The sequence below is a fragment of the Panulirus ornatus genome, chromosome 58 (assembly GCF_036320965.1).
Source record: "Panulirus ornatus isolate Po-2019 chromosome 58, ASM3632096v1, whole genome shotgun sequence".
Taxonomy (NCBI): Eukaryota; Metazoa; Arthropoda; class Malacostraca; order Decapoda; family Palinuridae; genus Panulirus; species Panulirus ornatus.
In genome coordinates this window covers 2,838,573-2,851,072 of record NC_092281.1, presented here as the reverse complement: position 1 = coordinate 2,851,072, position 12,500 = coordinate 2,838,573, and positions in this window count along the sequence as shown.

The following is a 12,500-nucleotide window of genomic DNA, read 5'->3' as shown; positions in this document are numbered from 1 at the left end:
CACCCTCTCACTGCACATATGTCCTTATCATACACTCTCTCACTACACATATGTCCTTATCATACACCCTCTCACTACACATATGTCCTTATCATACACCCTCTCACTACACATATGTCCTTATCATACACCCTCTCACTACACATATGTCCTTATCATACACCCTCTCACTACACATATGTCCTTATCATACACCCTCTCACTACACATATGTCCTTATCATACACCCTCTCACTACACATATGTCCTCATCATACACCCTCTCACTACACATATGTCCTTATCATACACTCTCTCACTACACATATGTCCTTATCATACACCCTCTCACTACACATATGTCCTTATCATACACCCTCTCACTACACATATGTCCTTATCATACACCCTCTCACTACACATATGCCCTTATCATACACCCTCTCACTACACATATGTCCTTATCATACACCCTCTCACTACACATATGTCCTTATCATACACCCTCTCACTACACATATGTCCTCATCATACACCCTCTCACTACACATATGTCCTTATCATACACTCTCTCACTACACATATGTCCTTATCATACACCCTCTCACTACACATATGTCCTTATCATACACCCTCTCACTACACATATGTCCTTATCATACCTCTCACTACACATATGCCCTTATCATACACCCTCTCACTACACATATGTCCTTATCATACACTCTCTCACTACACATATGTCCTTATCATACACTCTCTCACTACACATATGTCCTTATCATACACCCTCTCACTACACATATGTCCTTATCATACACCCTCTCACTACACATATGTCCTTATCATACACCCTCCCACTACACATACGTCCTTATCATACACTCTCACTTTCCCATGTGCCCTTTTAAACAATAGCAGTGTGTTACAACGCTGTGTTCTTGCTATCTGAATGTAACAGCTGAGGACACAGACTGGCTTGGCGTGTGAAAGATGGCATGAGCGTGGGAATATGCAAATCACATTTATCCACAACCTGGGCAAGCAAGCAAGGAGCAGTGCCTCAGTTCTGTATGATGATATAATAGTGTGTGGAGATTGAATCTGGATATATACATACACACCTCAGTGAATTGTCATCCTCAGTGTGTTATGAAGTGTGGCCAATTTCTGAAGTCTGATTTGTGGAAATTTATGTATATATGTGTGTGAATGTAGTTCTTGTGTGTGTGTGTGTGTGTGTGTGTGAATGTAGTTCTTGTGTGTGTGTGTGTGTGTGTGTGATTGCTATTTGTGTGTTACGGGCAGAGAGTTTTACACTCGTGTTGCCCCGTCTTAAGCTTAACAAAGTATATATGTACAATGTCTTTACTTTTACGTATGTATTCACACACACACACACACACACACACACTATATATATATATATATATATATATATATATATATATATATATATATATATATATATATATATATATATATATATATATATATATATATACCATAACATACAAACCTCCAATAGCCGGGATCGAACCCGGGACCCCTGTGCAACAGGCGGGAGCGCTACCGCTAGGCTATGATCGCCCCTTAGGTGCGCATTCATATGCACTTTGTTCGTGTGTATACATATATATATATATATATATATATATATATATATATATATATATATATATATATATATATATATATATATTAACGACCTTAAACACAATGGTACGATGATGACGATGGTATGACCCTTTGCCTGCATGACCTGACCTTTGACCTTAAGGGCTTGGGATGTTAAGGACTCCAAGGGCTATACCTTCATGGTGACGGACCTAAACATAAAGGATAAAGAGGGAGAAAGTGGTAATCATTCGCATGATAAATCACATCAAGTATCAGACCTTGTTTACTGCCCCATTATGTACGAGATAACGAGTGTGGGCAGTAAGTTCTCTCTCTCTCTCTCTCTCTCTCTCTCTCTCTCTCTCTCTCTCTCTCTCTCTCTCTCTCTCTCTCTCTCTCTCTCTCTCTCTCTCACTCCCATGGATCAAAGTCCAGGTCAGGGAAATGGCCATGGCGTTCAGTAGCGCTAACCACAAAAGGCAAGAGGCAACCCCCGTGTGTGTGTGTGTGTGTGTGCGAACGAACCAGGTTATAGCAAGAAGTTACACACACACACACACACACACACACACACACTTAGGAACAGTAGGTTTTTACATATTCCAAGTATTCATATAAAAGAATAAAGGTAACCTTTTTTTTTGTACCCATAGAATCAAAGACTCGCTATTTTCCATCAAATATCAGATGTTTCTTAAAACAATGAACTCCCCTTTTTCCCTTATCTCCACCCTCATCTTGTCTTACTCATCCCAGTCAACTTCGACCTTCGTATCGAAGTGAGGGATCACTTCTCTGTGCCCAACACTGGTAGCAGTCCCTCTCACTGGACCTCTCACCTCCCAGCGAAGATGTTCAACCTATACGTATTATGTAGAGGTACAGTGGGAAGTGGCGGGTCGTGATGGTGATGGATGGATCGAACCTATCCTATACCCATTATATAAGGGACGTAAGCAACGTGTTCGTGCTGGAGGAGAGTGTGGGTTAACTTCGCTGTCTCCTCCAGCTTTGGTGTCGATGGAGACTTAACACAAACAAGTTAAAAACAAGAATAAGAAGATTATTCAACGTGGTATAAAACTCCATGAGCTAGAAACAGACAGACACTCTGACAGCATAGAACAGAGGGGACAGGGGATGAAACAGAGAGGTAAACAAACAGAGAAAGAAAACGAGACGGGCGGTTGAGAAAAGTGTCGTAAACAATTCATACGAACAAACACTTGTCCTGGGTGCCAAGTGTTGACGTATGCTGATACAACGGCTCTTCGTAGCGTTTACCGGAGATGAAGGACGGCCCTTGTAATGGAATACGAACCAAGGCCAGGGTGTCAAACACAGCGCTGTTACGAAACAGAAGCCGTGTTGCCTCGTACGTCCTTGGAGTTCACAAGAGCTACTTTACATTCACTGGGATGTTCAAGAGATCAGACCTAAGGTGTTGATAACCGTACATGTAAATTGGTCTATGATTAAGACGGCATAAATCAAACAGGCGTTTACGATGGCTTGGGAAGGGAGGGTGTGGGGGTGTGGGGAGGATACCATCTCATGTGTGGCGGGGTGGCGACGAGAATGGATGAAGGCAGCAATTATGAATGTGTACATGTGTATATATATCTGTGTATGTATATGTATGTATACACTGAAATGTATATATATATATATATATCTTTTCTTTCTTTCTTTCAAACTATTCGCCATTTCCCGCATTAGCGAGGTAGCGTTAAGAACAGAGGACTGGGCCTTTGAGGGAATACCCTCACCTGGCCCAATTCTCTGTTCCTTCTTTTGGAAAATTAAAAAAAAAACCGAGAGGGGAGGATTTCCAGCCCCCCGCTCCCTCCCCTTTTAGTCGCCTTCTACGACACGCAGGGAATACGTGGGAAGTACTCTTAATCCCCTATCCCCAGGGATATATATATATATATATATATATATATATATATATATATATACATTTTTTTTTTTTTTTTTTGCTTTGTCGCTGTCTCCCGCGTTTGCGAGGTAGCGCAAGGAAACAGACGAAAGAAATGGCCCAACCCACCCCCATACACATGTATATACATACGTCCACACACGCAAATACACATACCTACACAGCTTTCCATGGTTTACCCCAGACGCTTCACATGCCTTGATTCCATCCACTGACAGCACGTCAACCCCGGTATACCACATCCCTCCAATTCACTCTATTCCTTGCCCTCCTTTCACCCTCATGCATGTTCAGGCCCCGATCACACAAAATCTTTTTCACTCCATCTTTCCACCTCCAATTTGGTCTCCCTCTTCTCCTCGTTCCCTCCACCTCCGACACATATATCCTCTTGGTCAATCTTTCCTCACTCATTCTCTCCATGTGCCCAAACCATTTCAAAACACCCTCTTCTGCTCTCTCAACCACGCTCTTTTTATTTCCACACATCTCTCTTACCCTTACGTTACTTACTCGATCAAACCACCTCACACCACACATTGTCCTCAAACATCTCATTTCCAGCACATCCATCCTCCTGCGCACAACTCTATCCATAGCCCACGCCTCGCAACCATACAACATTGTTGGAACCACTATTCCTTCAAACATACCCATTTTTGCTTTCCGAGATAATGTTCTCGACTTCCACACATTCTTCAAGGCTCCCAGAATTTTCGCCCCCTCCCCCACCCTATGATCCACTTCCGCTTCCATGGTTCCATCCGCTGCCAGATCCACTCCCAGATATCTAAAACACTTCACTTCCTCCAGTTTCTCTCCATTCAAACTCACCTCCCAATTGACTTGACCCTCAACCCTACTGTACCTAATAACCTTGCTCTTATTCACATTTACTCTTAACTTTCTTCTTTCACACACTTTACCAAACTCAGTCACCAGCTTCTGCAGTTTCTCACATGAATCAGCCACCAGCGCTGTATCATCTGCGAACAACAACTGACTCACTTCCCAAGCTCTCTCATCCCCAACAGACTTCATCCTTGCCCCTCTTTCCAAAACTCTTGCATTCACCTCCCTAACAACCCCATCCATAAACAAATTTAACAACCATGGAGACATCACACACCCCTGCCGCAAACCTACATTCACTGAGAACCAATCACTTTCCTCTCTTCCTACACGTACACATGCCTTACATCCTCGATAAAAACTTTTCACTGCTTCTAACAACTTGCCTCCCACACCATATATTCTTAATACCTTCCACAGAGCATCTCTATCAACTCTATCATATGCCTTCTCCAGATCCATAAATGCTACATACAAATCCATTTGCTTTTCTAAGTATTTCTCACATACATTCTTCAAAGCAAACACCTGATCCACACATCCTCTACCACTTCTGAAACCACACTGCTCTTCCCCAATCTGATGCTCTGTACATGCCTTCACCCTCTCAATCAATACCCTCCCATATAATTTACCAGGAATACTCAACAAACTTATACCTCTGTAATTTGAGCACTCACTCTTATCCCCTTTGCCTTTGTACAATGGCACTATGCACGCATTCCGCCAATCCTCAGGCACCTCACCATGAGTCATACATACATTAAATAACCTTACTAACCAGTCAACAATACAGTCACCCCCTTTTTTAATAAATTCCACTGCAATACCATCCAAACCTGCTGCCTTGCCGGCTTTCATCTTCCGCAAAGCTTTTACTACCTCTTCTCTGCTTACCAAATCATTTTCCCTAACCCTCTCACTTTGCACACCACCTCGACCAAAACACCCTATATCTGCCACTCTATCATCAAACACATTCAACAAACCTTCAAAATACTCACTCCAGCTCCTTCTCACATCACCACTACTTGTTATCACCTCCCCATTTGCGCCCTTCACTGAAGTTCCCATTTGCTCCCTTGTCTTACGCACTTTATTTACCTCCTTCCAGAACATCTTTTTATTCTCCCTAAAATTTAATGATACTCTCTCACCCCAACTCTCATTTGCCCTTTTTTCACCTCTTGCACCTTTCTCTTGACCTCCTGTCTCTTTCTTTTATACATCTCCCACTCAATTGCATTTTTCCCTGCAAAAATCGTCCAAATGCCTCTCTCTTCTCTTTCACTAATACTCTTACTTCTTCATCCCACCACTCACTACCCTTTCTAATCAACCCACCTCCCACTCTTCTCATGCCACAAGCATCTTTTGCGCAATCCATCACTGATTCCCTAAATACATCCCATTCCTCCCCCACTCCCCTTACTTCCATTGTTCTCACCTTTTTCCATTCTGTACTCAGTCTCTCCTGGTACTTCCTCACACAAGTCTCCTTCCCAAGCTCACTTACTCTCACCACCCTCTTCACCCCAACATTCACTCTTCTTTTCTGAAAACCCATACAAATCTTCACCTTAGCCTCCACAAGATGATGATCAGACATCCTTCCAGTTGCACCTCTCAGCACATTAACATCCAAAAGTCTCTCTTTCGCGCGCCTGTCAATTAACACGTAATCCAATAACGCTCTCTGGCCATCTCTCCTACTTACATAAGTATACTTATGTATATCTCGCTTTTTAAACCAGGTATTCCTAATCATCAGTCCTTTTTCAGCACATAAATCTACAAGCTCTTCACCATTTCCATTTACAACACTGAACACCCCATGTATACCAATTATTCCCTCAACTGCCACATTACTCACCTTTGCATTCAAATCACCCATCACTATAACCCGGTCTCGTGCATCAAAACCACTAACACACTCATTCAGCTGCTCCCAAAACACTTGCCTCTCATGATCTTTCTTCTCATGCCCAGGTGCATATGCACCAATAATCACCCATCTCTCTCCATCAACTTTCAGTTTTACACATATTAATCGAGAATTTACTTTCTTACATTCTATCACATACTCCCACAACTCCTATATATATATATATATATATATATATATTTTGCTTTGTCGCTGTCTCCCGCGTTTGCGAGGTAGCGCAAGGAAACAGACGAAAGAAATGGCCCAACCCACCCCCATACACATGTATATACATACACGTCCACACACGCAAATGTACATACCCATACATCTCAATGTACACATATATATACACACACAGACACATACATATATACACATGCACACAATTCACACTGTCTGCCTTTGTTCATTCCCATCGCCTCCTCGCCATACATGGAATAACATCATCCCCCTCCCCCCTCATGTGTGCGAGGTAGTATATATATATATATATATATATATATATATATATATATATATATATATATATATATGTGTGTGTGTGTGTGTGTGTGTGTGTGTGTGTGTGTGTGTGTGTGTGTGTGTGTGTGTGTATGTGGCTGTTTGGGCCATTCTCCGTCTGATTCCTTGCGCTACCTTTCTGACGCAGGAAACAGCGTTCAAGTATAATAATAATAATAATGATAATAATGACAATATGAAATGCAAGAATGAGATAGAAGACGTAGAACAGTCAGTTGACATACAAGGATGAGACGTAGTGAAGACGACCATTGGTAAACAAGCGTTACCGGATGGAGGTGGTGTTCGGGTCTGGCATCATGTCTGTCATAAGATTTATATTATATATACAGGAAAGGGAAATGTTTATACATTTGGTCTACGACAAAGCTATCCAGTTTGTATAGACCTTCACCAATATTTGTTACAATTGTTTGTATATTCTATAATGGAATATCAAATTATATTTCTCGTGGTAAAGGGATTACAGTTAATAACTGAATTAGCGTTACTCCTGTCAATACAACATTCATATTTTTCTAACATGATTAAACAAAGCATTTGATTCTTGTCCTGTGTTTATACTATATTTTTGTTGCTTAAGTCTGACATAAAGATCCTTGCCAGTCTGTCCAACATAAAACAGACTGGTAAGGATACTTATGTTAGACTTAAGCAATATACAAACAATTGTAACAAATATTGGTGAAGGTCTATACAAACTGGATAGCTTTGTCATAGACCAAATGTATAAACATTTCCCTTTCCTGTATATATAATATAAATCTTATGACAGACATGATGCCAGACCCGAACACCACCTCCATCCGGTAACGCTTGTTTACCAATGGTCGTCTTAGCTACGTCTCTTCCGTCTCATTCTTGTATCTCCCCTGACGATGTGGTCATGACGCGAAAGTGCACTTGGGAACTTCATGGAAAACATAATACCCTACAACAGCCAGGAGTCGAACCCAGGACCTGTGCGTGGTAATACAGAACGCTAACCGCTCAGTTATGATTGCCCCTAATGGAGAAATGACTATTCGATCACAAGTAATCGCATACCCTTCGTCTCACATTCGTGAACAACGGGGTCTACTCCGGTCAAATCCCATCAGGCTCACAATACAAGTGACTAACCCTTAATGAGAGGACGAACAGCTGAGTTGACTGTGGCCCGACTGCCGCAACCAGGATTCGAACCTATGCTCTCGACCTCAGTATGTACACAGTCACCAGAAAATGTAATTCTTGGATCTACATTTTCCCTTCTTAATCACCAAACACATTTCCGTGATAGGTGAGGATATTTCGTTACATATGCAAGCAAACCCGAGAAACAATGGCAAAATTCGTGCTTTTTCTGTTTAATCTCTCTCATCCAATTGTATACGAATGAATTCATGTTTGGATAATTCTATCTTTTTAATTTCTTTGAGCCTTTTACGACCATATGATCCATATATGATATATAGTCATATGTGACACACAATCCTATGAAGCATATTCGGATATAACATATAATCCTATGAAGAATATTCATATGTAACACACTATCCAATGAAGTATATTCACATGTAACACAATCCTATGAAATAGAATCATATGTAACACACAATCCTACGGTGTATATTCATATGTAACACACAATCCTACAGTGTATATTCATATGTAACATACAATCCTACAGTGTATATTCATATGTAACACACAATCCTACAGTGTATATTCATATGTAACACACAATCCTACAGTGTATATTCATATGTAACACACAATCCTACAGTGTATATTCATATGTACAATACAATCCTATGAAATGTATTCATATGTGACTTAAAAAAAACATATGTAGCTCGAGATTATGACAATTGAAATGTTTGAAAACACTCCCAGGAAAAAAATCCAATTCTTGCACTCAGAAATGTATGACATTACATGGAGATTTAAAGTTTCGACTCTCTCATAACCAACATTAGCATATATATACGTCGCACACACACACACACACACACACACACACACACACACACACACACACACACACACACACAGACGTTAGAGTAATGTATCACAAACACTTCAAACAAAGTGGTAAATTCCATTATCTTAGTGTTCACTAATGATGGAAATTTATCTTCAAATGTGTGATAAGCACACTATCTTTGATCAGAGAACTGTTGGTTTTGTTTGACCATTAAACCTTCAACCTCCAGTTTGGTAAAGTGTGTGAAAGAAGAAAGTTAAGAGTAAATGTGAATAAGAGCAAGGTTATTAGGTACAGTAGGGTTGAGGGTCAAGTCAATTGGGAGGTGAGTTTGAATGGAGAAAAACTGGAGGAAGTGAAGTGTTTTAGATATCTGGGAGTGGATCTGGCAGCGGATGGAACCATGGAAGCGGAAGTGGATCATAGGGTGGGGGAGGGGGCGAAAATTCTGGGAGCCTTGAAGAATGTGTGGAAGTCGAGAACATTATCTCGGAAAGCAAAAATGGGTATGTTTGAAGGAATAGTGGTTCCAACAATGTTGTATGGTTGCGAGGCGTGGACTATGGATAGAGTTGTGCGCAGGAGTATGGATGTGCTGGAAATGAGATGTTTGAGGACAATGTGTGGTGTGAGGTGGTTTGATCGAGTAAGTAACGTAAGGGTAAGAGAGATGTGTGGAAATAAAAAGAGCGTGGTTGAGAGAGCAGAAGAGGGTGTTTTGAAATGGTTTGGTCACATGGAGAGAATGAGTGAGGAAAGATTGACCAAGAGGATATATGTGTCGGAGGTGGAGGGAACGAGGAGAAGAGGGAGACCAAATTGGAGGTGGAAAGATGGAGTGAAAAAGATTTTGTGTGATCGGGGCCTGAACATGCAGGAGGGTGAAAGGAGGGCAAGGAATAGAGTGAATTGGAGCGATGTGGTATACCGGGGTTGACGTGCTGTCAGTGGATTGAATCAAGGCATGTGAAGCGTCTGGGGTAAACCATGGAAAGCTGTGAATGTTGGGGTGAAGAGGGTGGTGAGAGTAAGTGAGCTTGAGAAGGAGACCTGTGTGAGGAAGTACCAGGAGAGACTGAGTACAGAATGGAAAAAGGTGAGAACAATGGAAGTAAGGGGAGTGGGGGAGGAATGGGATGTATTTAGGGAATCAGTGATGGATTGCGCAAAAGATGCTTGTGGCATGAGAAGAGTGGGAGGTGGGTTGATTAGAAAGGGTAGTGAGTGGTGGGATGAAGAAGTAAGAGTATTAGTGAAAGAGAAGAGAGAGGCATTTGGACGATTTTTTGCAGGGAAAAAATGCAATTGAGTGGGAGATGTATAAAAGAAAGAGACAGGAGGTCAAGAGAAAGGTGCAAGAGGTGAAAAAAAGGGCAAATGAGAGTTGGGGTGAGAGAGTATCATTAAATTTTAGGGAGAATAAAAAGATGTTCTGGAAGGAGGTAAATAAAGTGCGTAAGACAAGGGAGCAAACGGGAACTTCGGTGAAGGGCGCAAGTGGGGAGGTGATAACAAGTAGTGGTGATGTGAGAAGGAGATGGAGTGAGTATTTTGAAGGTTTGTTGAATGTGTTTGATGATAGAGTGGCAGATATAGGGTGTTTTGGTCGAGGTGGTGTGCAAAGTGAGAGGGTTAGGGAAAATGATTTGGTAAACAGAGAAGAGGTAGTGAAAGCTTTGCGGAAGGTGAAAGCCGGCAAGGCAGCAGGTTTGGATGGTATTGCAGTGGAATTTATTAAAAAAAGGGGGTGACTGTATTGTTGACTGGTTGGTAAGGTTATTTAATGTATGTATGACTCATGGTGAGGTGCCTGAGGATTGGCGGAATGCGTGCATAGTGCCATTGTACAAAGGCAAAGGGGATAAGAGTGAGTGCTCAAATTACAGAGGTATAAGTTTGTTGAGTATTCCTGGTAAATTATATGGGAGAGTATTGATTGAGAGGGTGAAGGCATGTACAGAGCATCAGATATATATATATATATATATATATATATATATATATATATATATATATATATATATATATATATATATGTATATATATATATATATATATATATATATATATATATATATATATATATATATATATATATATATATATATATATATATATATATATACAGTGGTGCACGTGATCTAGTAATTGCTGCTAACTTGAAGAAGAATGAAAGTGCAATTTCGTGTAATGATCACATCGCGAGGGGAGATGATCATGACACGAAAGTGCACTTGGGGCTACACAAGCAGTGAGTGCACGTAGAACAGAAAAAAAAATAATACAAGGAAAAGGAAAATATCGAAAAGGATCACAGAATAAGAACAAAACAATAATCATTCAATTAATGATAATCACAACAAAGCAAGTTTGGTAACAAATGTTGACTGTTATCTTGGTTACAACTGTTAAGTGTTATTATGGTAACAACTGTTAACTGTAATCATGGTAACAACTGTTAACTGTCATTTGATCTATGATCTGGATACTGTCGCTTATAGAACATCAAAGCAGCCAGACCATCATCTCATCCAATTTTGTCCAAACAGGCAAATGTATTTTCGAGAAACGGGGCAAAACAAGTGTGAGAGGGGAAATAAATAATCTAGTGTGTTATCGTATAACAAACCAGGGTTTAATGTCGCATGGGTACGGTAATACAAAAGGATGGGCCATTAACATGGGGTGCTGTCTAATATATATGTGTTTGTGTGGTTGTATGTATGTGTTCTTGAATGCAGGGTAGTGTATTTCTATGTCTGTGTGTGTGTGTGTGTGTGTATATATATATATATATATATATATATATATATATATATATATATATATATATATATATATATATATATATATATATATATATATATACTGACTGAGTTTGGTAAAGTGTGTGAAAGAAGAAAGTTAAGAGTAAATGTGAATAAGAGCAAGGTTATTAGGTACAGTAGGGTTGAGGGTCAAGTCAATTGGGAGGTAAGTTTGAATGGAGAAAAACTGGAGGAAGTGAAGTGTTTTAGATATCTGGGAGTGGATCTGGCAGCTGATGGAACCATGGAAGCGGAAGTGGATCATAGGGTGGGGGAGGGGGCGAAAATCCTGGTAGCCTTGAATATGTGGAAGTCGAGAACATTATCTGCGAAAGCAAAAATGGCTATGTTTGAAGGAATAGTCGTTCCAACAAAGTTGTATGGTTGCGAGGCGTGGGCTATGGATAGAGCTGTGCGCAGGAGGGTGGATGTGCTGGAAATGAGAAGTTTGAGGACAATACGTGGTGTGAGCTGGGTTGATCGAGTAAGTAATGTAAGGGTAAGAGAGATGTTTGGAAATAAGAAGAGCGTGGTTGAGAGAGCAGAAGAGGGTATTTTGAAATGGTTTGGGCCCATGGAGAGAATGAGTGAGGAAAGATTGACCAAGAGGATATATGTGTCGGAGGTGGAGGGAACGAGGAGAAGTGGGAGACCAAATTGGAGGTGGAAAGATGGAGTGAAAAAGATTTTGAGTGATCGGGGCCTGAACATGCAGGAGGGTGAAAGGCGGGCAAGGAATAGAGTGAATTGGATCGATGTGGTATACCGGGGTCGACGTGCTGTCAATGGATTGAATCAGGGCATGTGAAGCGTCTGGGGTAAACCATGGAAAGTTCTGTGGGGCCTGGATGTGGAAAAGGAGCTGTGGTTTCGAGCATTATT